The sequence below is a fragment of the Pipistrellus kuhlii genome, unplaced genomic scaffold, assembly GCF_014108245.1.
Source record: "Pipistrellus kuhlii isolate mPipKuh1 unplaced genomic scaffold, mPipKuh1.p scaffold_m20_p_12, whole genome shotgun sequence".
Lineage (NCBI taxonomy): Eukaryota > Metazoa > Chordata > Mammalia > Chiroptera > Vespertilionidae > Pipistrellus > Pipistrellus kuhlii.
In genome coordinates, this window is record NW_023425427.1 from 9,402,945 (window position 1) to 9,427,810 (window position 24,866).

The window sequence follows — 24,866 nt, forward strand, 5'->3', positions numbered from 1 at the left end:
CCAACCCTGCAAGTGATGGGTGTGTACATTACCACATGAAAGGCACTAGTGGTCATCATTTCTGCGCATGTTCCATTGGCAAGAATTCAGTCATGAGGCTCAAACTGACTATGAGGAAAGCTGGGGAAATGTATCCTATCCTGATGCCTCGGAAGAGGAAATGGGTTTTGCTAGCCATTAAACACTGCCTCATGCAGGTCAGAGCGTCGGGTTCATTCCCACACCAGGTTAACCGAGTCCTAGGGGAACTCTGTACCTCAGCCACCCGCTTTGCAAAGTAGGGGGTGGTGGAGTGTCTATGTCTGGCTGAATAAGGGAGGAGCTGTGTCAAGATCGTGGGATCCAGCAGAAAGGCGGGGACTCCAGTATATAGAGGAGAGAAATGAAAGCCAGGTGAAAAGACACAGTAAAGAAGGCTTGCAGCTAATGGAGTTGAAAGAATATTTAAACAGGAGTGTATTCTGGAGAAAAGAGCTCCCTGCTGCTCCCACCAGTGATCCTTCAACCAGTGCAAAGACCACAGGCAGCCTCAGGAGCAGGCTGCCACAATCCAGTGTTCATTTTCCATAAAGTTTTGACCTGCTGGATCCAACTGTTTTCAGTATTTCCATTGGTCATCGTTTCTGGTTCTCATTAGTTGACATTTATTTTAATTATTCTGTGACTCTATTTTTTCCAGAACACAAGGATTTAAGGTTTACATACTTTCATCTTTATGATTGGCTAATGAACCAGCACTGAGTTGGGGGAGGGGGAGAACGAGAGTGTAGGAAACTTTAAAATCCCTTTTTTTCATGTAAATGTGTAGAAAACTTAACAAGAAAACTCAGAGGTCCTTTGTAATATTTGTGCTTGCTGGTGTTTTACTTGGGAAATGCTGTTGAGCCAGCTCTGATCTTAAGTTTTAAAGCGTTTCATAAAAATAAAAAAATAAAACATAAAATTTCATAATATGAATTAGTTTCATCTTGCATGTGCAAGACGCAGGGGGGAAAAAAACCAACCCTGAAGCAATGAAAATTTCCCCATCAACACTGAGCATATAAACGTTTATAGCCAAGCATCCCTTGTCCAAATGTATTGTGCTTTAGCTTTCAACTACAGGAAAATAGAAGATTTAAAAACTCAGTAGAAAAAGAAAATAAATCCTTAAAAAGTACGTATCTAAAGAAGATGTGGTATATATACTGTATACCCTGGAACACTACTCAGCCAAAAGATGAAATACTGCCATTTGTGACAACATGGTTGGACCTTGAGAAGATTATACTAAGCAAAACAAGTCAGGCAGAAAAAGCTAAGAGCAATATAATTTCACTCATACGTGGGCTATAAAACTGAAATTCTTAGACAGAGACAACAGCATGATGCTTACCAGAGGGAAGGCGGTAGGGAGAGTGGCGAAGTCAAAGGGGACAAATATTTGGTGATGCAAGATGATTTGACTTTGGGTGGTAGACACACAAAGCAATATATAGATAATGTTATCATAGACATGGGCACTTGAAACCTATATGATCCTGTTAGTCAATGTTACCCCAACAAATTTAAATTCTTTAAAAAGTATGTATTATGGAAAGCATTTCTAGTGTGAGCATAAATTGACATTTTATTTCCATTCATGTGATTTAATAGTATGAGTTAAAATAGTGTTATATAATTCCCAAGTAAAACACCAGCAAGCACAAATATTACAAAGGACCTCTGAGTTTTCTTGTTTAGTTTTCTACACATTTACATGAACAGGGAATTTTAAGCTGCAAGGGTGAATGGATAATGTACATACACTATGGGAATGCCATCAGTCATGGAATAATTCCTGCATTGTTAAAGGGCCATATGTGTTTTCCTTTTGCTTTCATTTAAAGGTAGGCCACCTCTCTTGACTTTTACAACTTCCAACTTTACCTCTCCAGAATCCACCTTGCTCCTAAACATCATGCTTATAAAACCAATTCAATGTTGGACACCCCTATTTTCAAAAGTATCTTACCATCATCTCCCAAAATTTCTCATTTTGTGTTTCTAAGAAAGTATTCAAGTTTTCATTGAATTATTGAGGGAAGTAAAGAATCACTCTTCATGTTCCTCAGTTTTACTTCCACAAATTAATATGATCCTTTCTATACATCTATGTTTACCCCACTTCTCAAAAAATAAAAGTGGATATTTTAAAATCTGCAATATAACGCAATAAAAATCATGGGAATAGAAAAATAATTATAAAAATGGAATGAAGCCAGAGGAAGACTGATTCCCAGCACTTCGAAGCAGGAAGTTGGGACACGAATTAGGATCTGAGCTTTCCAAAGGCTAAAGCAAAGTGGGAAACACTGATCTAGGATGTGTGATTCAGAGCGTCTGTCAGATTAAAGGAAGTATATTATTCCCAGCTGTTCATGAGGAGCATGATTTTGTCATATAACAAGAGCAACACCAGCAAATGAGGGTAGTATGGACTTCCATACAAGATGACTTAGGCCAAATGAAACCTGCTTGGTTACCTATCTTGTCTATTTTATCATTATATACTTGACAAATACCTTAGTGAATACTTAAATTAATCTTTCCTTGAGGACTCTTTGAAAAAGAGTGGAAGTGGGCAAAGAATTATCTTATGTCATAGTCTTTCCTATTTCTCTGAGTATGTGATTCTAGTGACCATCCTAAAATGAAATGTTAGTCCAATATCAAGCATATTTAACTGAAGCAGGGTCCTTTATGGTCTGGCTTCAATTTCATCTTGTGCCATGTAGTCTTTAAACCATCAACAATGCACCACTTACTGTCCCTCAAGCACACAGCATTCTCACCCCTCACACCTTTCCTGCATCCCCTACAAAGCACACGCTTACCCCAATTCTCCTCTGCTTCATATTCCCACCCATTTTGTACAACCCAAAACACATTTCTAAATTTCCCCCTGACTCCAGACTTAGGAGCTCCCTGCTTTAGCACTTATCCATAGTGTACCAAGACATCCCTTTAAGTGGCCGCTAACAAAGATAACAAGTTAATATTTATTGAGCACTTACTATGTATATTAAATAAGCACTGAGCTAAATGCTTTAACATATATCATTTTTTAAAATTCTTATGTCAGTGTTCTGTTTTTGAATAACACATCAGTAACAAAACTTGGCAACCTTAGACAATAAGCATTTATTATCTCACAGTTTAGGTGGATCAGGAATGTGGACGTGGCCCTGCTGGATGCCACCGGGTCAAGACCTTTCATAAAGTTGCACTCAAGCTGCTGGATGCAGCTATGGAGTTAACTGAAGGCTGGGAATTCGGTAATTTGCATATGAGGAGTCATTTTACTATGTTTTTTACTTTTTGGGTATGTTTGACATTCTTCATAATTAAAGGCAAAATGAAATCTAAAGATGCATAAAGTATCTAAATCAAGTTAGGAGTGAAGAAGAAAATATAGGGAAAATACTTCAGCGAATCCCTATGATACCTCTTTGAAGGAGGTTTTAATATCCCAGTTTACAGATGAGGAAACTGAAACTCATTGAGATTAGAAGATTCTAGAACTGGAATTCATAGCCATGTCTGTTTCACTACAAAGCCCACATTTTCCTCACTGTACCACACTAATATAGACAAATGTTATCTCTGCATCTAAGATGTTTAGGTTGCACTGGATTCTGGGAATGCATGAGTTTACATTCATGCCCATGTCACAGTGGTGGCTCAGCCTTCATCATCCCCAACTTAACATCTCCTGAAGTTACCTTGTATCTCGCCCAAGCTGAGCCTTAATATCAATCCATCTTCATAGCACTCCTAGTCAGTGGGAATTGTTACCCCCCGAACCAGAAGGGAAAAGAGATTCAAAGAGATGAAGTCACACCTCAAGTCATATAGCTAGATGAGGTGGAGCAGGTTCTGATGAGAATCTAGGGCTATCGGACCACAAAATGATTGTTCTTTCTGTTAGCAGAAGTGCCATTGTAGAATGGTAATCCTATTAAGGGGAAAATATCTACAATGATTTCATTTATATATGGAATCTAAAGAGCAAAATAACAGAACATACAAAGTAGAAACAGACTCATAGATACAGAGAACAGACTGATGGCTGCCAGAAAATGGGGTTGGAAGAGTGCGTTGCAGGGCTGGGTAAAAAACCTAATGACATTGAGAAGTACAGGTTGGCATTACAAAATAGTCATGGGATGCAGAGTACAGCATAGGGAGCATAGTCAATAATATTGTAATAACTAAAACATATATATTGTAATAACTATGGTGTCAGGCGGGTCCTGGAAATATAGGGGAATACATTATAAAGTATGTGATTGTTTAACCACTATGTTGTACACCTGAAATTAATACAAAATAAAATTGAATATAAATGGTAATTTAAAAAATATTTTAAATCTGAACTAGCCGTTCAGTAGCCTGAGTTGTGAGCCCCTTTTCTTGCTGATTACCAAGGAGACCCTTCTCCTATTACTTTCCCAGCTGGCCATGGTCTTCACAACTACACAAGAGAAGCCTGGTTGCAATATCCCTTATGGGATTTTCAAACCGTAGGTCAGACCCATTAGCAAGTACCATGATCAAATCAACAGGGTCACCACAGACATTAAAAAAAAGAGACAAAAAAACAAAGAAGAAAAACCCCATCAGAGTGAAGATGAGCACTGTTTTATCACAGACACACACAAACATACATAGGCATGTGTGTATGTGTATGTTCACTGGTCGTGATCTAAGACCAGCATGTCACTGCGGGCTGCTGTGGAGCGTTTGAAAGTTACTGCTTTAAGGCACCGCTCAGTCTAAGACTCAGGCGAGTTAGGTCTGACAATTTGTAAATGCAAACCCATTATTTTCCTATAGACGCTGTAGATCAACAGAAAGAAGAGGACTTGAGATTCCAACAGACTTGAGTTTGACTTCCAGTTCTGACTTTACGCCCTGGGGCAAGTCATCTCACCTCTTCGGGCTACAGTTTCATCATCTGTAAAATTCAAGCCATAATGCCCATCTTATCAGACAGGCTAAAATAAGAAAATAGAAACACTTAGCACATAGCAATGCTCAAAAAGTGGTACTTATAATCATTATTAATGTTAATATCTTTATGATGACCATTATCATTATTTTAAATTATATTGAAAGTCCTTGTTCACATGTTTCTTTCTTTGTCATTCTATTTCCAAAACACATTTTACTTAAAGCAAATTAAATATGTTGACAGCACATTCATAGTCAGAACTGGAACCAGAAGATATAAAGGCGATGCCACATAGTTCCCATCAGATTTATCAAAAAGGACTTTCATTCATTTCAGAAGTCCCACACTCAGAAGGGTTCCACGTTGGGTTTAATGCTCTTTTGGTGCCATCTTGAAATTGTGAATAATTTTGTCTTTGAACATTTGTTTTGTAAAGTCTGATGGGACAGGGAAACAGACTGGTGAGCCAAAGAGATATAGGCAATGAATGTGTCTACCATTCCTTGACACTCCTTCATATATAGTATCAGCGATGCCTCTTGGGCCCAAAATCCCAGTGGACGCACAATGTGTGGGAGTTCAACAAGGCTCAAACCAAGTGTAAGGTCAGTGTATCACTTCTGTGATGGAGTAAGCTGGGGAATGGGGTGCTGACCCCCCTAAGAGGTCATGCTTTTTATTGAAACCAGAACATGTCTCCAGCCACCAAGCAGGCTGCCATCTGTTTTAGCTAATCACTTTAACCACTCATCCAGCCTCCTTTTAGTCTGTCCTTACTCATCAGAAAGCCAAAGGGGGAGAATGTCGGTAGAATGTGCACATATCAAAAAGTTAAAAAAAAAAAAAGTTGAGTTCATTTTGTGCAGTATTTATACTATTCTGATAAGAATGAAAGGTATAGCCCTAGCTGACTTGGCTCAGTGGATAAAGCATCGGCCTGCAGACTGAAGGATCCCAGTTTCAATTCTGGCCAAGGGCACATGCCTGGGTTACCAGCTCAACCCCCAGTAGGAGGCATGCAGGAGGCAGCCTATCAATGATTCTCTCTCATCATTGATGTTTATGTCTCTTGCTCCTTTTCCTTTCCTCTTGAAACCAATAAGGAAATATATGTTGTTGTTGTTTTAAAAAAAGAATGAAAGGTATTTTTGTGTCTACACTACAGGACACAAATTTCAAATGCAACACATATTTGGAATGCTATTTTGGCAATTCCATATAAGATTTTGTTGGCAGAATTCTGCAAATAGTTGTGAGTGCAGTGCCTTCTAGGAAGTCGGAGCAGGATTTTAGTAGGAGGGCTCTTCCTTCTTCCTCCTCCCCACCCTTCTCTAGCTACCGCCTGTCTCAACAGCTGGCCAATGGCTTTTGCACAATCTAATCGGTGATAAGCGCCCAGGCCAACTTCTCCAGATAGTGACAGATTAATAACAATGTTGATTGGGGGGGGGGGGGGGGCAGTATTTGGTAAAAGGCAACAGGGCTAATATGTCTCAATTGCCACGAGCTCCAGAATGCTCAGGTTCTTTATTGACTTGCCTGTTGGTACATTTTTATAGCCTCATTCTGCCAAATAGTGCTCTCCTTCAGGTGCAAGCCTATTTCTGAAACACAACTTTTGAACTTTGGACTGCAATAAAATCACTCTGGTACTTAGGAGTTGATTTTTCTTTGTAAAAATTAATATGCTTCCCTCCCAAGGACATAATTATAGCAAAGTCATTTTATGTACATTATAGCCAGTGTGCAAAAAAAAAAACCCTCAGGCTGATAACCCATAGGTTGGAAAAGAACAAACCTAACCTTTAAGGCAGTTGTTTTCAAATGCAAGGCTGCACATTAGAAGGAACAGAGGAGCTTCACAAAAAGGAGGTGCCTAGGTCTCACCTTAAAGGATTCTGAACCAATGGGTCCAGGGTAGTTCCAAGGCACTGAGAGTAGAGGCAATTCTACATGCAGCCCCAATTTTGGAACTGCTTAGAGCAGTGGTTCTCAACCTTCCTAAAGCTGCGACCCTTTAATATAATTCCTCATGTTGTGGTGACCCCCAACCATAAAATTATTTTTGTTGCTACTTCATAACTGTGATTGTGCTACTGTTATGAATCCTAATGCAAATATCTGTGTTTTCCAATGGCCTTAAGCTCTACAGTAGCAGTTCTTAGGCTCTACAGCAGCGGACCCACAGGTTGAGAACCACTAGCAGGGTCACCTAAGACCATCGGAAAACACAGATGTTTACATTACGATTCATAACAGTAGCAAAATCACAGTTATGAAGTATCAATGAAAATAATTTGATGGCTGGGGGTCACCACAACATGAGGTACTGTATTAAAGGGTCACAGCATTAGGAAGGTTGAGAACCACTGGCTTAGAGCTACTGCTCTAAGATCTCATTTGTTTAAATTCAGAGGCAAAAATCCAGCCAGTTCAATCCGAACATCAGTCTTCATGTCAGTAGGAGCCCCTGCTATCTGGCAGGCCTAGTTCCGGAGTCTGTGGGCATGGCAGAGCTGAGTGAGACAGACCCCAGTCCAGAGGGGCTTACAGGCTGGAGGGCAAGTGAGAATGTCAGAAAGCTAGTAGGAGAGAAGGGAGAGTGTTAGGCGAATATCTGGACCGGGGAGATAGCCAGGCCAGCCGGTGGGATGTCAGACATGTGTGTTGCCTCTGGAAGGGGACTTCTGTGACACTGTGCCGATGGTACAGGAAGAGCAAAAGAGACTACACAGCAGTGAGCATGCAGGACAGGGACAATGTCTTGTTTGACTTTGTGTCTAAGTGACCAGCACAATGCTAGCACACAGAAGGGGGTAATCAACAAATGTTTGAAAAACAAATGAATGGCCTGATTTATGCATAAGATGCTTAAAGGACCAAAACCGAAGAAATTGGAAAACTATGTCTGAACCACATAGGCCTGCAAAGTTCCTGAGCTGAGTAGTTCCAGCATCTGAGCTCTTCATCAGGAAATACATTTGCAATAGAGGCATGTGAATCTGTGTTTGGAGAATAAGCCTGGAAGTGATGTGGGAACCAAGAGCCCAAGAGGGGGCTAATATGGACCTGAACCAGGCCAAGGGGAGTGGGGATGAAGTGGAAGGTCATGCTAAGTCTAAGAGATCGTTCACTGACATGCTTAAGAAAGAAGCTTGGGCTGTCAATACAAAATACCATAGACAAGATGGCTTGGACAACAGAAAGTTATTTCTCACAGTTCTGGAAGCAGGGAAGTCTAATATCAAGGTGCTTGTGGATTTAGTTTCTGGTGAGAGCTCTCTTCTTGGCTTCCTGCTAAGTCCTCACATGGCAGAGAGAGAGTGAGCAAGCTTTTTGGGGCCTCTTCTCATAAGGGCACTTATCCCATTATAAGGGTCCCACCCTCATGACCTCATCTAATCCTAACAACCTCCCGAAGGCACCATCACCAAATATCATCCCATTGAAGGTCAGGGCCTCTGCATATGAATTTTAGAGGTCAGAAAGATTCAGTTGATAATTATGCCTCCCATTTTATAAATAAGAACCCAGAAGCTTGGGAAAGTGAGGTGATTTGCCAAATCACCAAACGTGTAAAGGTAAGAGTCAGAAGCTGGCCAACCTATCTCCCACAACCACCATTCTTTCTACTATAATTATTTTAAGCTAGTTATTCAGACATAGCAAGGGCTTCATCTTTAGAATGGACAGTAAAGATATGAAGAATTGCCCAAGCTTATTAGTTATCTGGAAGTACTAATTAACATGACAGCAAGATTTCATTTTTCACTCATCAGATTGTCAAAAATTAAAGACTAATAATATCTAGTGTGAGTGCGGGAGGGGGAAGGGTGTGCTCTTAAATACTGCTTGCAGGAACACACATCAGTGGACGGTTTCGATGGCAGTTTGGCAGTATCTATAAAAACTTGAAATGGGCCTTCTCTTTGATCAAGCAATTTAGGTTCCTGATACCTACCCAGGGAAATACTCTCATATGGGTACAAAGAGGCGTACACTGCATTTTCTGGGAGCGATGAAACATTGGAAGCACCATATTTCCCCTTAGTAAGGGACAGTTGAAAGAACCTTGTGCATCCAAATCATGACATCAATGAAACCTTCCCAAAGAATGTGGCTGATCTGTACCTCCTGATATAGAAAATTTTAGTCAGTAAAACAAGAAAACGATGGAGTATCTATAGCATAATTCTATTTATGAGGCCCCCCAAAAGGCACCAGAATGTCTATGTCATATATCTAGACATATGTAATATCATTATAAATAAATAAGGATATATGCGAAAAAAAGGAAAAAGAGAGCTTTTTGTTCAGACAATGTGTTGTTTGAGATTTCACACTTAGAATATGCTCATGCTATTGTTTGTATAACCATAACAAATAAATACATAGATTAAAAAGTACCGAAAAGAAGGAGCTTTCCAACACAATATTTCCTTTTCTTTGCTTCTAAGAATAACCTCATGGGGTAGACAGGGTTGAATTATTGCCTCAACATCCTAAGTGAGAAACCAGAGTCTGAGAGAAGGAATAGGAGGGTTAGGGGCAAAGTCATGACTAGAATCTAGGTCTCTTGACTCCCCTGCCGGTGCTCTGTGGACTGTACCTCCTGCTTCATTCAGCTCCCCACTTTTCCCTCCATCCTGCCCATGGTCAGAGAAAGCCATCTACTCGCTTTTTCAAGAGACCTTTCCAGCCTTGAGAGTTGGAAGGTTTCACACATTTGCTTCTCCCTCCCCCTGTGGGGGCCAGCATCCTCCGAATCTCCACTGGAAACCTGCAGGTACAGGGTTGCGAAGCCCTTGTCTGATGTTCTGTCCGATTTCCATCCAAATAAATCTCATTTTGCTGATGTCTGTAAAGTCTGACTTTATAGCAGAGAGCTCTCCTGGAACTCTGTCTTTAATAAAAGGGGAAAGAAGTGAAACTACTAATTTAGTTTCTTTAAAAGGCATGTATTTTCATGCACATTAAGTCCATCTGTTGGTGAAATGGAAGCCTTTGCACAGCGTATAATTTGATAAAACCCAAAAGAACTCAGAGCTCCCAGCTTGAAGCAGAAATAGAGAAAGTGGCTGGGAACCTGACTAAAGTGGAGAAATCCACCAAACACTATTTTTAGAACTAGAAACTGATTTTTTTTTTTTAAGTAGCCATTATGGAGAAAGATCCATGTCCCTAGTGTAAGAACCACTCAGCTCGTCTGAACGGCATCAGGACCAAGAGCAGAAGGCCTACTGTACCTGTGGCTTTTTCATTGGGGGCATCTTTTCCGCAGCCTGTGCTGTACCTGAGCCCCTCCCCCTGTCTTCACACCGTCCAGGGCTCCCCACCGTCCAGGGCAGAGAGCTCCCCAATTGCCCATCATGCTCTGTTGGTGCAAAGTGTTTAAAATTGAAATGTTGGCAATGCTGAAACTTTGGCAGTTCGCACTGAAAATCAGAAATTTCACAGAAAATTCATCGGACGTCAGTATTCTTTGTATCTCGAAAAATCAGAAGACCTAGTCATGTTGGGTCCAATTCCTACACGGTGTTACAGAGCCGTTGCTGAGTCATGATGGCTTTCACTTCTGGGTTTGCTACAGTCCCCCACCCCCTGTCCCTGCCCGGCCCCTGTACACACTGGAAGTTGCAACACCTGGTCTTGAGGATTAAAGTCTGAACTGTTCAGAAGGGCATTCAGGGTCCTTCATTATTGGCTTTCAGACAGCCTCTCTGTCTTCATCCTTCCCCAGTTCTTTATCCATTTAGTTAGTCAATAAACCTTCATTGACTGCTACTATGTACCAGGCTGTGTGTGAGGTGGGTATGAAGACAAATGCAATGCATGTATCAGTCAGGGTCCCAGCAGGTAACACACACGAACTTAGGACAATTCAAGCAGGATTGGTTGAATAGAGGGCAACCACAAGTATAGTACAGTACCCTGAGCCCAGAAACTTCTGGACTGCTGCTACCTGGAGGCCTGAGGGGAGAGGGTTCTGGAGAGAAGCTACGACCTTCTTCTGGGAATGCAGCCATCTGCAGAGCAAGAGCGAGGGGAAAGGTCCCCTGCTCTTACTATTCTTTCTACTCCAGTCTTGTGAGGGGACTCCCCCAGTGGCCAGAGCCAGAAGCAAAGGGCAAGGAGGCCTCCTGATGCAGTCCAGAGAGGTCTCCCTCCTGGCAGCGAACAGAGCAGAGAGAGGGCAGAGTGCATCTCAGCTGCCAACAGAAGACACCAAACCAACCCCACTCTGTCCTCCGAGGTATGCACCGAGGTACGCATGGGTCAGCGAGGAGAAAGGCAAGGTCCACAGACAATGCCAGTGCAGTGGGGACAGTGCTGTGTCAGTGAGAATCCCGGCAGGCAATCGACTCGGAGGAGACAACCACCCAGGCAGGCAGTTGGGAAGCCTCCCAGGAAACTCTGAGCTCAAAGTTGAATAGAAATAATTGTAGAACCAGGAGTTAGCCAGAGGGAGAGGCAGAATGTCCTAGGAAAGGGAGCATCCATCGCTCAGCTTCATGGACACCATATGCTCAACCCCTGGGTCACTCAAGTTCACAAATCACAAATCTCTCTTGTTCTTTTGCAACTGCGTGCATAGATGCTTCCTCTGCGGGAAAAGCCCTACCCACCACCCTTTGGGGGAAATTATCTCATCCCCATCTCCTCCAAGCCATTCCACTTCTGTATGGATCAACAGGAAGGTGAGCATGCAGTCATCAAAAGACGCCCCTCAGAATGCTCACAACAGGAACAATTGCCCACACAACATTACGCATAGTAACCAAATGTGTGCCAACAGAGAATGGGTCAGTGCATTACGATATGGCCACAGGATAGAATGCCGCACAGCCATGAGAATGAATGACCTACAAATATGTACAAAAGTATGAAAGAATATCACAAATAAAATATTGAGTGAAAGAAACCAGACACGAAAGAGTAGCTCTTGATATGAAGTTGAAGAACAGGCAAAATTAGTATGAAGTTGAAGAACAGGCAAAATTAATCGAGGGTGTTAGAATTCAAGGAAGTAGTTACCCCTTAGGGGAGCGGTAGTTACGGCAAGGCAGCGCAAGGCAGAGAGGTTCTGTGTTGCTAGCAATGCCTTGTTTCACGAGTTGAGTGCTGGTTGCAGGGTTCATGAAACTGGCTTGAGCTGTACCTTTATGATAAGTTTACTATTATTTATGTTATAAGTCCCCTTCTCTGGCCAGCCTCCTCAGCTCATTGATTAACAAGGGCCTCGTGTCCAAAGAGCTCAGAAAACCCTTCCGTACCACTCACCCGAGACATCTGAAAACCACTGAGAAAAGAGCAGTGACTTGGGAGCACCAGACATGCAGCGATTCCCCTGGCAATGCTGAAAAAGCCCTGTCCACTCTCTCAGCTCCATCTGCTGCTTTAACATGAAGCAGGCAAGCAGCTGTCTTCTAGTTCCTTCCAGCAACTGGATGTCTTACAGGCATCAGAGACCCATGAGTCTCCAGCATTCTCTGAACCTCCTTGCCAATCCTGGATAGCCTCTGCTCACAGAACAACTCTGAACTGCCTGCAAGACTCAGCTGAGCAGCTCCCAACTCTCTCGTCAAGGAGAAATCCTGTCACTAGCTTTTCCCCATGAAAGAGGATGAAATTTTTAAAAAGATATTTATTGTGCAATGGTCCATTTGTTTTAATCAAGATATTTACATGTAGCTGCCAATCTGACCTTGCAACTAGCATGAGATAACCAATATCTCTCCAATGGGTTATGTCATTTCTGCTCAAGACAGAGTGATATGATCACTTAGTTCTCCTGGGAAGATTCAGAGCAGGTACTCCATGTAGGATTTCCATTATTAATTTTATGAAATAGAAATTCACTCAGAAGCCCTTATTTCCTTTTTTCAAACTGCTCAGAATGGTACCCCTAGGCCCAGGCCAGTGTATTAGTATTAGTATTAGTATTAGTATTAGTATTAGTATTAGTATTAGTATATTAGTATTAGTTCCTCATCCACTGAAGAGACTTTGGGTTTTGTCCTCAGATATTTCTTGGTACTACTTTCTTGACCTCTTTTCAATAATGATCTCAGAATCATGTGGCCTTTTCAATGCTACACAAGCCAAGTGAAATGCAATGCACTACAGGCTGCCATTTATGCTTTACCTCTTGTATGTGCTGCCACCTTCCTAGGCACCTCCTATGGCAGGGGTAGGGAACCCTTTTTCTGCCAAGGGCATTTGGATATTTATAACATCATTCGAGGGCCAAACAGAATTATCAACTTAAAATTAGCCTGCTATATTTGGTCAAACATCTAATGAACTCACCCCTAATGCCTTGTCAGGGCCAGACCAAATGATTCTCGGGCCTCACATGGCCGGTGGACTGGACATTCCCCACCCCTGTCCTATGGGTTTGTGTGGGCTGTGGAGTCAGACAGCATGGGTTCAGGTCTCACCTCTGATCTTTATTGGTTCACTGACATTGGGTGATCAGGCACCTCACCTCTGAGTCCCCATTTCCTCATCTGTAGAATGGGACTCTGACACAGTTAGGTCACTGAGTTAAAGGGAGGACAAAATGCATTTATCCGTGCAAGCTCATGGCCCAGTGCTTGGCACAGAGGAATAGCTCAAAGCCATGAATAGTAATTCCACTGTCCTAAAAATTCCTTCAAAAAAGCACCATATCTCCATTTTGTAGAAAAATATGAGGCTCAGAGACTTCCCCACAGTCAAACACATGACTGAATGACAGACACAGAATTTTTAAACTGGTTGTTCTGGACACCAAATCTTGACCTCTTTTCCACAAGTGAGTCCTTCAGATATTATGGCAGAAAGCCTCACTAGTTGCTTCTATTTCCTTAGAACCATAGATTGCTTTGGAGAGAAAGGATATTTTAATTATTTAATGTAATCATTTAAAAGTAAGAAATAAAATTACTAGGTTAGATTTTTGTCCTTGTCCTAAAAACTCAATTTTTCTCAAAAGTTCATATTTTCATGGACCCATCCACTCAAGATTGTCAGCCTTGGTTTTGTGACTGCTGCCAATCTTGTTTCAGGCTTTAGCAGAAGGCTCAGAGAGCTCTGGCCAAAATGTGTGACCTTGGACACTCCGTTCCCTCTCAAGTGGGCCTCAGCTTCCCTTACATAGAACAGGGGCGTGGGTGGAGCTCCGCAGTCCCTGCAGCCTTGACTTGGAAGCCTCTCTCCTGACAACATCCCAGGGTTTGTCACACACGTGAGCAGCTGGGCTCCAAACATTTAGTTCCTGCCCTGTCTTCCTGAACTGTGTCAGAGAGGAATGGAAAAAAAAAAAAAGAACCCAACATCTGTTTTCACACCAGGGCTGGGAACTCATTCCTGAAACATTTTTCATTTCGTCACGAGTAACAGATCCACCCTTTGCTCCCTGGCCTCCTCGGCACCCCGTGATAAGACAGGAATGAATGTGCTGATGGGCATTTCCAGGAACAGGAGTCCTCCCTGGCAGTGCCCACGAAAACTTCCCAGGCAAGCCCGCCAAGCCACTGTCCTTGGGGCTCTCTCTTCCCATCAGCACCTCCCTCGGGCCCTTGCAGGCAGATTGGTCACTGGCATGGCCACCAATCAAACACCCTTTTCCCCAACTTCCAGGTTCCTGGGCCACTTGAGGGAGAAGAACCCCGCCCCCAGCTTCTGAATCTCCAGGCCTAGGAAGAGCTAAGCACACCCTCAGTCCCTCTGAGGGCTCCTAGAGGCTCTGCCACTCCCTCCCAGCATGACTTTGAGCCGATATTTAAAGAACCCTTACTCCGTGCTGGGCATGGTCCTAGTTACTTTTTATAGGAATCAACTCATATTTAAACCACTCTACAACCTTACATCTCGTGTGATTAGTTTCATTGTTACCCTATTTCACAGATGAGGAAACTAAGCCACCAAGAGGTTATATAGTTCACTAAAACCCAGACATATCCAGGATTCGAACCCCGACCCTCAGGCTCCTGGGGGGCTCACGGTTACCACGAGGCCAGCAGTCCTCAAACATTGTGGTCTCAGGACTCCTTCACAGTCTTCAAAATTACTGAGGATCCCCAACAGCTTTCTGTTTCTGTGGTTCCTGTCAATCCCCATAATTAGACATTAAAATGGAGAGATTTCTGAGCTCGAGAACACGGCACACATGTCCCACTAGTCACCAGAGCAATGGCATCATCACCCATCGAGCAGCCTCCAGAAGACACTCCCCATTGCCCATGAGACAAAAGCAAGTGACAAAAATGACAGCTTAGTGTCATTACAAAAATAGTTTGAACCGCATGGACCCCTGAGAGGCTGTCCAGGACTCTGAGTATGCCCAGACCACATTTTGAAAATTCAGGCACTACCCTACCGCCCTTACCTTGCAAGAACATGTACCACCTTCTCCCAGGTACTGATGCAGTGAGTAAATGCGTACTGAGCACCAATGCTGTAGGAGATACCATGCTAGGCACTGGGACACAGCAGGTTTGAACAAACACACTCTATCCTATGAAGCTTCCAGTCCATTCAGGGAAAAAAAAAATCCTTCCAGCTCTAGCCAAGTGGCTCAGTTGGTTGGAGCGCCGTCCCGTACACCAAAAGGTCGCAGGTTCAATTCCCAGTCAGGGCACATGCCTAGGTTGCAGTTCCATCCCCAGCAGGCAACAAACTGATGTTTCTTTCTCACATCAATGTTTCTCTCTTTCTCCCTTCCTCTCACTCTAAAATCAATAAGCATATCCTTGAGCGAGAATAAAAAAACAAATTCTTCCAATAAGTAATTTGAAATTATAAAAATCATTAGGAAAGAAAACGTGGGCCACAATGGGAGCTTAAATCAGAGGCACGATGTAGTTGGCAGGGCTGGGAAGGTTTCCTGAGGACTTTGAAAACTGTGACTCTGCTTTGCAAGAAGGAGCCGTTGGCAGTCGCCGGGTGAGGGTTTGGGCCCTGGCATAACCTCCACTCTTCCGGTTCCTTCTGTTCCCAAAAGCACCCAGTTAAACCTTTTCTGTCCAAAGACTTTCACTCCTGGGCTCCTAGCTCCTGAGCTCAGAAACCCTTCCCTCCCAGCGTTCGGTACCAACATAGCTGGCCCAAGGCCACGCGTAGCGGCAGATGCCGGTGGCCAGGAGAGAGGAGGCAGCTAGGGAGGAAAAAAGAACGTTGCATATTGGACTCCATACTTAAATACAGGCCATTTCAACGAGAGTCTATAATTCAAAATAGTCTTTGAAAGATGCATGGTGTTTTTGTTTTGGGTTTTGTTTTGTTTTTTCCTTTTTCTAAATGCAGAGCCACAAATGCCAAATAGCAGCTGTAATCTCTTCAGGACAAAAGTCTTAGTGATTCAGAACTTGTCTTTGCTTATCTCATTTCTCTTTTAAAACCAAACCTTCTTATGAGGTCCCTTGGGGTGTTTGATAGAAGGGACATCAGGTCTGGGGTCAGGCCCGGGTCTCCTCATAGGTAAATTCACTGCAGACTTTGGACAAATTTCTGCACTGGTTTGGGACAGTTTTTACATCTCTGGAATAGGTGGGAGGTGCAGAGAAACTGTGACCATATCGGTATTTCACAAACAGTACAGGGCACCTATGGAGGATGATTTCAGAAGTCATAAAGCCCAGGAGAAAATTACTTCTCCAAAAGGGCGATCACTTTTCAATTCTCCTTTTATCCTTGGGATTACATGTCAAAGAGAGACTCCCAGGCCAGTGCCTGCGTGTCCTCCCCAGCCCTCGAGGCTTGCTGCTCTCTCTGTCACTGAGAACTGGCCTTCTGCAAACAAGAGGAGCTAGAATTTCATTTCATTCTTTTGTTAGCACTGAGCATGTGCCTTGGTTAATGTCTACTTCAGTAATTCTATTTTTGTTTTCCTTTGTAATGATATAAAATTTGCTTTGTGCATAAATGCCTTTCAGTTTTTAAAAAGTGAGCTATTAAAAGACACACACACACACATACACAACATAGCAGATATTACAGGAAGCACAAAGCTATGGCAGCAATGATGGCCATGTCACCCAGGTTACAGAACTCTGAGGGCTTTCCTCCCTGGTCTAGACACAGTCCCCACTGGTGGTGTGTGGTCACGGGATGCTCTCACTGCCCTGCATCCCCCTATTGCCCGCGCTCCCTGGGTGCTGAGGTTGTGCTCAGCAGACTCTGGACCAGGGATAGAGAGGTCCAGCTTGCTTGGGAATGTTGTCCTGCCACAGAGAGAACAGGTTCCCCTCCAGGAATAACCCTCTGTCTTGCAAAAGGAGGGCCCTGGCGGAGGTTTAAGCTGTGTTAAGAAGAAATCACCGTAACCATGAGTCTGGGTGGTGTAGGACTTGACAAGGTGCTTTCTTGCAGCTGAGCCCAAGAATCCTCCCCATACACCTCCAGGGTAGGTGTTATTTCTGACTTCATTTTACAAGTAAGAAAACGGAAACGAGGAAATGATGTAAGAAGTCACACACCTGGAAAGAGATGGAATGAAGGTTTTAAATCTGCATCTTTTGTCACCAAAGTTCATGCTCATTCAACGACAAATGACACAGAAGAAGGTTTGGGAAGAAATCAGGAAGATGAATCCGGGTGTTTTTATGGTGATAACTATCTTGTTCTGTGAATATACTATCTAAATAGTCCCACAATTTGGAACACCTATCTTGTATCCAGTAAAGGAATAATAAAAAATAAAAAATAAACCTTGATGTTAAATTTCTGTATACATCTATAATATGTGCATAAGTAACTTTCTGAAAGTTTAACTGTGGCATCAAAACTCTAAGCACATCTTTGAGGTTCTTTAAACATACCGACCCGTGTTGCCAAAATGCCCTTCAGAGAGGTTGCGCCAGCCAACCCACGTGACCCGGCATGAAGGAGGGTGCCCATTCTCTCACATGTACCCTGATCCTGAGTATTTTCATTAAATCTCTTACAATAAGAGAGAAATGACACTCCGGCGCTTGGATTAGCATGTCTTTGATTATTAGTGAAGTTAAGCACCTTCCCATCTGCTCCGTGACCATTCAGATGTATATCTGGAAATTTAAGCTCAAGTTCACTGTTGAATTTTTCAATATTGTATACATTCACGACTCAGGATAAGGGGAAGGGTCCCAGAAGCTTGCCGGGCCCCAGTTTTCCTAATTGTGCAACAGGTTTGGGAGAAAATGCTCTCAAGATCCCCTCAACTCTAATCTGAACTGGGACAGAGGCAGCACCGATGCTGCTGAGGGCCTGGGGACACTTCCCACTTATCTCAGTACAGGTGGTCCCAGCTGCCAAGAGGGGCCACCTCTGCCCGATCAGCACTGAGCTCTGCTTCCCCAGAGGGACAGCCCACCCAGGATCATTCACTGTCAGTGACTGCCTTTTACATCCAAGTTAAACAAAATTAGTTATAATGTAAGAAGCGATTTTTGTTCCTGTTGCCTTCCTGTTTAATTACTCCTCCCTCTCCTTGCATCCCTGCCAATGCCATCAGCACCCCTATCCTTGGACAGACGTGCAGAACGTGGACTGCCATGGTACCTTCACCATCTCCATGACCAGAGGTGATGCTCCTGACATGTTTACAAAGAAACATATTATCCCTAGCTTAGAAGAGAATCACAAACCTATAACAGAAACATTATATCTGGAAAGTAACAGGAAAGATTAACTTCTGACTCTACGCTTCCTTTAAGGATGATTATTAAGCTAGGACGAATGCATATTTTTATCTTGGGTGGGTGTCCAGTTAAGATGAATTTTGTTTAGTTGAAAATGCAGGAAGTTTAAATTCCTCCAAACTGATCATTGCTTGCAAAATGATCATGTGAGCCCGGATAATGAGGAGAGGAGTGGACGTGCATATCTTAACGCCCTGGGGAGGCTCAGATAACGTGTTTTATTTCACATCTTTCGGAAAAAAAGAAAGAAAAGAAAAAAAAAAAAAGAGGAGCTGTACATTTTAGCTTTGGCCTCCTTCTATGGCCCTGTCCCATCCTTTCAGCCCATGCTTTACCCTCGCGATGGACAAAGAATGTGAACTACACCCTAATTGTGCAACAGGTTTGGGAGAAAATGCTCTCAAGATCCCCTCTCAAAATCAACCCGGGGCTGATTTTGCAGTCATGGAGAAAGCCGTCTTCCAGGTGCTCCCCACCTGCTCCCTCTCTTTCCGCCCCTTCACTGCTCTCCTCCGCTGGTCCTCACTGGGCCACACCTTCCTGATCACCTATGGAGAGATTTTTAGCTTTGCCACACCTTGGTTTCTAATAGCTCTTGATGTCCAGTCCTCCTGGTCCCCATACCACCTCCCCCCTGCCCACCCGAACTCTGAATGAAGAAGGATAGATGCCAACCCATCCCTCGGTTCATCTCAGAGTTGAGTGGGGGCACTTTGCTAAATCGTCGCATGTATGCATTTGGCTCTCATCCCTAACCTTGCTTGAGGGGGCAGAGAAGGAGGGAGAGTAACATCTATTGAGCGCCTACTTTATTATAATACTAGAGGCCTAGTGCACAAAATTCATGCATGGGGGTCTCCCTCAGCTCAGGCTGCTTGTCTCCAATTCCATTTCCAAGGGAGTCACCCACTGTTACCTTGGGGAAGGGACTTAGCCTTTCTCGGGTGACCTCTGCTGTAAAGGGTGTTGATAATACTCATCATGGGGCGGGTAGACTTAACAGAGCACCCGCATACAGTAGGAGCTCAATAAATAGTGGCTCAGTTGGTTAGGCAGTGTGCCCATGCACAGTTGCCGGTTTGATTCATGGTCAGGGCATGTGCCCGGGTTTCAGGCTCAATCTCTGGTAGGGGGTATACAGAAGGCAGCTGATCCATGTTTCCCCTCTCACTTCTCTCTCCTTCTCTCTCTTTTTCTCTAAATCAATAAAAAATTTAAAACATTTTAAAATAAAAATTCATAGTAGCTCCCTTCTCTGTGGAAAAAGGCCTCAGAGGAGAGAAGTTGTAAGCCGAAAGGAAGCACGAGGATGGAAAAGGTAGACCAGAAGGTCAAGGTGGGCAGGAGTCCCCTAAGCCCTGTAGCCACAGCAACAATAGGAATGGGGAAGATGGAGAGGCAATGAGGATGACAAGGAGGCAGCGACAGGGAGCACAGCGTCTCTCACTCCCACCATCCAAGCTTGGAAAGCTTTGTACTCTTCCTCCAGAAGTGCCCTGGCTCCAGGTGACCTTGGCTGCTTGTGGCACTCAGGGAGATGGAGGAGTGTCACAGTTGGCAGGAGAGGAGTAGAGAATGAGAAAGCAGCAGGTGGCACATTAGCCCCGGGGCCACAGCAGGTAAGAGCGAGGGCTCTGGAGTCAGAAAGCCTGGATTCCAGTCTCTGCTCCCTGTTTTCTAAGTTCTGACCTCTGCAACCTCAGGCAAGTCAGTGCACATCTCTGAACCTCAGTTGCCGCACCTTTAAAATGGGTATGATGATAATCCACATCTCAAAATATCATTGAGATAATAAAGTGGAATGAGATTATGTAAAGCACTGAGGAGTGTGCCCTTTACTTAGCATGCATTTAGAGGTTGCAACACCATTATCGCTGCTGTTATTTGTTATTATTTTATCTTAAGGATTGTTAGAGAGTCCCTATAGGCAACTCTCTTCGTGACATTTGAAAAGTCTCTGACAGAGTCCTGCGTTGTGGCCAAGGTAATGCTGCCAAACATCCAGGTTGGGCCACTCAGGGGACCACTCTGAGCCTCAGTTTCCTCATCTATAACCGGCGTCATTGGACACGGCAGTGGGTGGATTCCATGAGGCAGGGTGGAAAATGGCCAGCACTGGGCTCGGCGGAGAGGAAGGCTGGAGAAATGGGAGTCCCCTTCCTTTCCCTGCTCCCCCTGGGAAAGAGCAGAAACCACGGTGAAGGACCTGCTGGGCTTCTCTGGCCGCCTGGTGGAGGGAGATCAGGTGGAAAGCAGAAGGGGGTGGTCAGCAGGTCAGCTTAGTCCCCTCTGGGATCCAGCAATTTGGAAGAAGACTCCCTGTCTGCCACTCACCCAGCCCACCGCAGCCCTTCCCAGGACAATGGCAGGACACAGGTCTGCGCTCACCAGCAATAGCGTACAAGTCTCCGGGCCAGGCTGGGGTGGCCTGGGCAAGCAGGGTTTGTCTCTGGCACACAGAGGGCCAGCAGCCTCCACATCAAATGAGGGACCCAGGTACAGCCTGGTAATGTTCATCTCCTGACTCCCAAGGAGGCCCCAGTGTAAGTGTGAGGACTCTGAAAGACCTGGCAGAGAGACAGGAAAGGCGGCGCAGGGGACCCTGGAACATTGGCCTGAGGGGCTTCACTCACAGATCTCCCTCTCTCGCACTCTGGGCTGGTTTTGACGCCATTCCTGATGACACTATAATAAGCTGCCATTTTTTACTGGGCACCTACTGTGTGCCAGGTCTAATGTGAAGTACATTCAATCCTCATTATCCCTGGATTCTGTATCTGCAAATTCACCCACTCGCTAAAATGTAACCACAAAATCAACACTGCAGCTTTCTCTCTCTCTCTCTCTCTCTCTCTCTCTCTCTCTCTCTCTCTCTCTCTCTGTCACAAACATGCACAGAGAAGCAATGAAATGTCAGTCCCTAGACACAAACGTTCTCCACTGAGGTGGGACAAGGCCCCACTATGCCTCCTGGTTCCAGCTCTCATACTATAAATAGGGGTCTGTCTTACAGCCTGTCTAGGCCATGTTTTTCACAGTTGGGGGCTTTCTGTTGATAATATTACTGTTTAGAAGGGGCCCCAGATTGGAGAGGGTGCAGGAGGCTGGGCTGGGGGACACCCCCTCCCCAGTACATTAGTTTTGTGCACCGGGCCTCTAGTTTGTAATAGAATTAGTTATTATGGTCATTATAAATTCAGTATTCTGAAATGCCATACATACTAAGACCCTATTTACTTTCAGCATAAAAGTTGTCCATAGTTCCCAATGCCTATGGAATAAAATCCAGTTCCCAAGCCTGGCTCCCATGCCTCTGGGTTACTTTCCTGGTTTCTCCTTTGCCAGTTCCCTGCTGTTTCCTGATCAGGCCCATTTCTCCATCTCCTTTCACAGCCCTTTTGTCCAGCCTGACCCCTGCTTTCCTCTCAGTCAAGTTCACATGCCCATCTTTGCAAGATGGCCTTGACTTTCCCAGGCCCGCTCAGCCTTTTCCTTCTCTGGGCTCTGAAGTGCTGTGCATGTGCCTCTGTATACTGCCGGTCACACTACATCATGTGATTTCATCAGACAGTGAGTTTTAGTTCATTTCTGAGTTCCAGGACTTGGTGCAGGTGGGATCTCGGTAAGTCATGCTGAATGAATCCATAACCACTATGCTTACCAGCAACTTTCCCTACAGGGCCCCTTAACATTTGCAAAGTATAGTCAGCCGATGCAGGTGAGTCTGGAGTGAAGACATTGGGCCAGCGGGTGACCCTACAGGCCGGGGGCAGTGCAGTCCTGGCTATCCTCTTCCCATAAACCAAACTGCAGCTCACCAGCCACATGAGGCTCTTTGAGTGTGGTGGCTCTTCCACAAAATATCACAGCGTGTGCGAGTCTATTTTGAAGAAGTGGTGTTAGAAGAAATTTAAGTTTAAATATTGTCGGTTCTCAAAAGAAATTTCAATCTTTGTACTGTTGATATTTGGTTCTGTTGACTAATGAGTTTGCCGACAATTGCCATAGACTGTCAGGCTCCAGAGAGCCATAGACTGTCAGGCTCCAGAGAGTGGCTGTGGCTCCGCTGGAGCCCTCGGATCAGCACTTCCCCATTCGCTACTGCCTCTCTCACTGCTCCTCTTCCCCGAACCCTGCTTCCATATTGTCAGGTCTTTGAATGTTGCAGCCAAACCACTGCTGTACTTCTGAAAGCAGAACCACACACCACCGGCCACCGCTCCTCACTGACTTCCTGCTCCCCGGGCTCCCATCCCGGCCTCCTGCCCTTCCTCCACCGTGCACACCCCTGTCGGGGCAGCCACATCCACGCCATGTGCCCTGGCCCTGCATGCTGCCCCGGCGCCTCCTGCTCCTGCACCATCCATCCTCCTTCAGCCTCCTTCATCTCCCTCCATCTCCTTCAGCCAGGCGCCCTGGGACCTCTGCCCTGTTCCTCACCACTCTCATTCTTGAACCACTTCCCCATTTGAATTCTTTATGTCCCTCCTCCCTTTATTCCGGGGAAGCCTGGTCCACAGTGTGACTTTTGTGGGTCAAAGGCCGGGATTAAAAATAGGAAGGAGTTGCCATTTCTGTCACCCCACTTCCTTAGCCAGGAAGAGGCCACAAAGGTAGTGTGTGCTCTGGCCAAGCAAAGAGACTGCTAGAATTGCTGCACCAGCCAGGCCCCCAGGAGGGGTGGTCAGGAAAAACAGGCCCACCCATGGGATAGTTTCCAGTTTCTCATGAAATGGAAGGGGTAGTAAGCATACCCATTTTATAGATGATTGCTCTCAGTTTTGAATCTAATTGAAACTGAAAGATGCAAGACTGCATGAGAAATGAGCCACCTAAACCCTGTGAGGCCAAGTTTCTCCTAAAACTGAGAAAGACCAGATCCTCCACTTGGGATGACCAAGAGAATAAAGTGAGATGATATTTAAAGCGACGTGCGCAGCATATAACACATAGACATCTGGCCAAAGAAAGCTAATTATCTTCCCCTTTAAAACTGCTGTTGCTTCCTTCAGTGGAGGGTACATGGGAGGCTTTCGGGCTCCTTCAAGCTGCCCTCGCTGGAATGCACTTAGTACCTCGGGGCACTGCCATCAGAGGCCGCACACAGCCTGCCGCCCGGCCAGCTGGGTGGTGGTGGGTGGCACTGAGCCAGCGTCCTCAGCAACCTCGGGAGCTGCTGAGACAGGGTGACTTTGATGTGGAGCCAAAGGGAGACGTGTTGTAATTATCTAAATTATCTGAGGCCCCCACAAAACTCAAAGAACTACAGGTTGCTTGCAAATTTCGAATTCCCTACTGCTGGCCATCACACCAGCGGAGTTCTTGATTCCTCATCCAGCCCCAGTCCTGCAGTCTCACAGCCTGGGGCCTTTGCACACGCTGCAGTCCCTGCCTGGCATGGCGTCCCTCTCCTTCCCCTCCCTTCTGTAGCTGTCGGAAAATTTCCCCTCAGCCCCACAGGTCCTCTGCCAGGAAGCCACCTCTGCCCAGCCCTCTGCACAGCTCTGTGCATGTGGCATGTATCCCTCTCTGCTGTCACCCCCCACTTGAGTGCCTTGGTCCCCATCAGCTATGTGGGCTCATCGAAGGCAGTGAGTAAGCCTGGGGCTCCCTCGATGCCTGACACAGAGAGGACCTCAAGACGTGGTTGTTGTAATGCACTCCTACAACCATGTGGTAGAGGCGGAAACCAACATTTTAAAATCTAAAAGAGCTCTTTGTGAATTCTAGCTGTTCAATGAAATAACCCGTGCCATGGGTTTGAGTTGGTTAGCCTCTCTTGCAACCCAGTTTCCATTTTATGAAATAGAACGATGAGTCTCAGAATATTGTTTAAAGGAAACACACACACACACACACACACACACACACACACACACACACACACCACACTCCAGTGGGACGTTTCCACAGTTGGAAAGAAATGGAGAGTGAGCCATTTACATAGACATGCCAGGTCAAAGCAAGATGGCCTGTCGCCACCACTCAGGGGTATTGATTGACCTTGATGTCTTGATCTCAGCCTCTTCTATACATAGTCTTAAGTCCTGGGAATAGCCAGCTCAGCAGGGAGACCAGACTACACGAGGCTCCTGAGGCCTCCTGAGCATCCCTCCCAAGGACAGAGCATACCTTGACTCCAGGAGAGGAGAGTGAGATAGAAACATCAATGATAAGAGAGACTCATTGATCGGCTGCCTCCTGCACGCCCCACACTGGGGATTGAG

At 44.9% G+C, this 24,866-nt stretch overlaps 2 long non-coding RNA genes across 3 annotated transcripts in view; one reads left to right on the forward strand and one right to left on the reverse strand.

Moving 5' to 3' along the window:
• Window positions 1-24,866, reverse strand: part of LOC123652120 — a 38,187-nt gene that overhangs the window by 4,792 nt on the left and 8,529 nt on the right. The window lies entirely within an intron of this gene.
• LOC123652121 lies at window positions 1,237-17,925 on the forward strand. Its single transcript, XR_006741233.1, has 3 exons — window positions 1,237-1,324; window positions 14,889-14,898; window positions 17,915-17,925. It is a non-coding gene; the product is annotated as an uncharacterized LOC123652121 (long non-coding RNA).